Below are 2,421 nucleotides of genomic sequence, written 5' to 3' on the forward strand. Positions count from 1 at the left end.
TTAGTTATACTATACTGATTACCTTCTGTTCGCATTTCAGAAGAGTTCTATTTTCTTTAATTACTACCCATTATTGTTAAGTAGCAGTAAGTGTCATGTCCTCAGACTTTGCTAGGGTTGGATACTTTTCTATACTTTACCCTTCCCTTTGTAGGCCTATCATTAGGCCATAGATGTCGTGGGGAAGCGCAATTTTTGGACAAGGGCTAGGTGGTTGGCTTCTGTTTTTAATATATTATTGTTTTGGAGGACCTCTTTGACGCCATCTAGCCAAGTTTTGCTTGGTATTTCCCTGTCCTTGTATCCTGGCTCTTTTGAATTGTGATCTCGTGCAGCTAGTTGATTTGGTGACATTTTCATCAGATGAACAAATCATTGGTAAGATTAATACATTTTATGAGGTGTTTTATCTTACAGGCCATGCTATTTCATATTGTTCAGTGATTAGCTGCATTGGTATTATATATATTATATCTCTAAAAGCCAACATACGAATAGTTTTCTTTTTCTTTTTCCTGTATTTCATTAATGACAATTCATGAGAGCAAAATTAAATTTCAGTGGGTTTTTTTTCACTGCCTTCTTGCTATCAGCTCCTAGATTATAGTCAATGACTTTTTCTTTTTCAACTTTAACTTTAAGTTTCTTTTTCTCTTCACTATTGTCATTGCAAGCCTGTGCTTTTAGTCCAGATTAACACACTTGAGGATCAGGCATCAGATATTTTGTCATAAGCACTGCCTGATTTCTCCTGCAGATTTTGTATCTTTACTCTTTTTTTCTCAATTCCATTAAAATTTATGCTGCCCTATGCTATCGTGTGGTCATATCAGCTACATGTTTTCCCATCGTTTTTTAGTTAGTTGTTGTCTTTGCTGTACATACTGCAGGTAGTGCAGTCTCTTCTCTGGGTTCTTGTTTCGCCCCTCTCTCTCTCTCTCTCTCTCTCTCTCTCTCTCTCTCTCTCTCTCTCTCTCTCTCTCTCTCTCTCTCTCTCTCTCTCTCTCTCTCTCTCTCTCTATATATATATATATATATATATATATATATATATATATATCTCACTCTCTCTCTCTGTATCTCCTTTATTGTTATTATTATTATTATCATTATCTCTATTATTATTGTTATTATTATTATTATTATTATTATTATTATTATTATTATTATTATTATTTGCCTGTGGGAGAAAATAACGAAAGTTTATTGAAAGTCCGATCTGAGAAATCCACTATCAATAGGGCCTATCCTTCATACAATTAATCAATCTAGCATAATAAGTGGCGTTGTGCTGAAGTCAACCATGCTAATCCGATTTCCTGTTTCGCTAATTTTCGGCCAAAGAATATTTTTAGTTCTTAGTCCAGTTTACATCTAGATCTAAGTATCTGCAATATTTACACATTTATGGTGAAAATCCTTTAAAATATAGCCTCAATTGTTGTTGAAAAATACGATTAATTTAAGTTAAACATATACAAACTACTGTGCAAAGTATAGGCGACATTGATTCCCCCGATAAAGAGATATTTGAATGTGAGGATGAGTTGTGCCATGGTTTTTGACTGCACTATAGGGTATGATCTTAAACAAGACAATAATTTGTGTCCCATCCCATATTCCACTCACGAAAACAGGATGGGATCGTAACAATATATTATTTTGCCATCACCATCTGTCTGCTTCACGTCGTCGAGGATTACAAAAATAAATAATCTCTCTTATCCGGGTAAAATTTCAATCGAAGATGTTTTTTAATCTTTGTTATGCCCTCAACATCTGACAGGCTGCGTGGAGATTAGCCAATCCCTTATTCAATACCTGAAGTAGATAATACTTGCCTTGTTCCAAGCCCAGTAGTTTTCGGATGTGGATACCGAACTGTTAAGAAGTAAGAAGGTATAACCAAGCTTCAAACCTGAGACTCTTACTCTTAGATAGGAAAACGGAAATTGTTTTTCCAGTTTTTATAAATATAAATACAGGATTTCATCTTTTCCCAAAGAATGGACTAACCGCTTCATCATTGATAGAGCTACTTGTAAAGTTTACGGTAGGCTACTTTACATAATAATAATAATATTGAGGCAAAACGCTGAAAATTAACCGAAACGTGTCTTTGTTCAATTGTACAACCCTGTTTGTTCACACGTTCTAGGCAGAACATGTTTACGAAATGTGATGATATGATAATGTAATATAAACTTGTTGACACTTAGATCTAGGTCCTGTGGAATCGCATAATCAGACCTCTATGGTCATTTGTCAGCAGCACCGTATCAGAAAAAGTTTGTGTCATTGCTGTGAGATTGTATCTCTATTAATGCATTTTTCTATTTTTTTCATCCATTCATGTATTCATGTATTCATGCATTCGTGTATTTATTTATTTATTTATTTATTTATTTATTTATTTATTTA

The 2,421-nt window shown here is 34.0% G+C and overlaps 1 protein-coding gene across 2 annotated transcripts in view; it reads left to right on the plus strand.

The window, feature by feature from the left end:
• Positions 1-1,658: 1,658 nt before the first annotated feature.
• The window catches only part of LOC101848228 (carbohydrate sulfotransferase 10), an 8,759-nt gene continuing 7,996 nt past the window's right edge, over positions 1,659-2,421 (plus strand). Inside the window, exon 1 of one of the 2 annotated variants that reach the window (XM_035971746.1) lies at positions 1,659-2,053. The gene's annotated coding sequence lies outside the window, so the exon portion shown is untranslated. The remainder of the gene's footprint in view (positions 2,054-2,421) is intronic. The other variant, XM_035971747.1, reaches the window with a different exon arrangement.

This window comes from Aplysia californica, unplaced genomic scaffold, assembly GCF_000002075.1.
Source record: "Aplysia californica isolate F4 #8 unplaced genomic scaffold, AplCal3.0 scaffold00490, whole genome shotgun sequence".
Classification (NCBI taxonomy): domain Eukaryota; kingdom Metazoa; phylum Mollusca; class Gastropoda; order Aplysiida; family Aplysiidae; genus Aplysia; species Aplysia californica.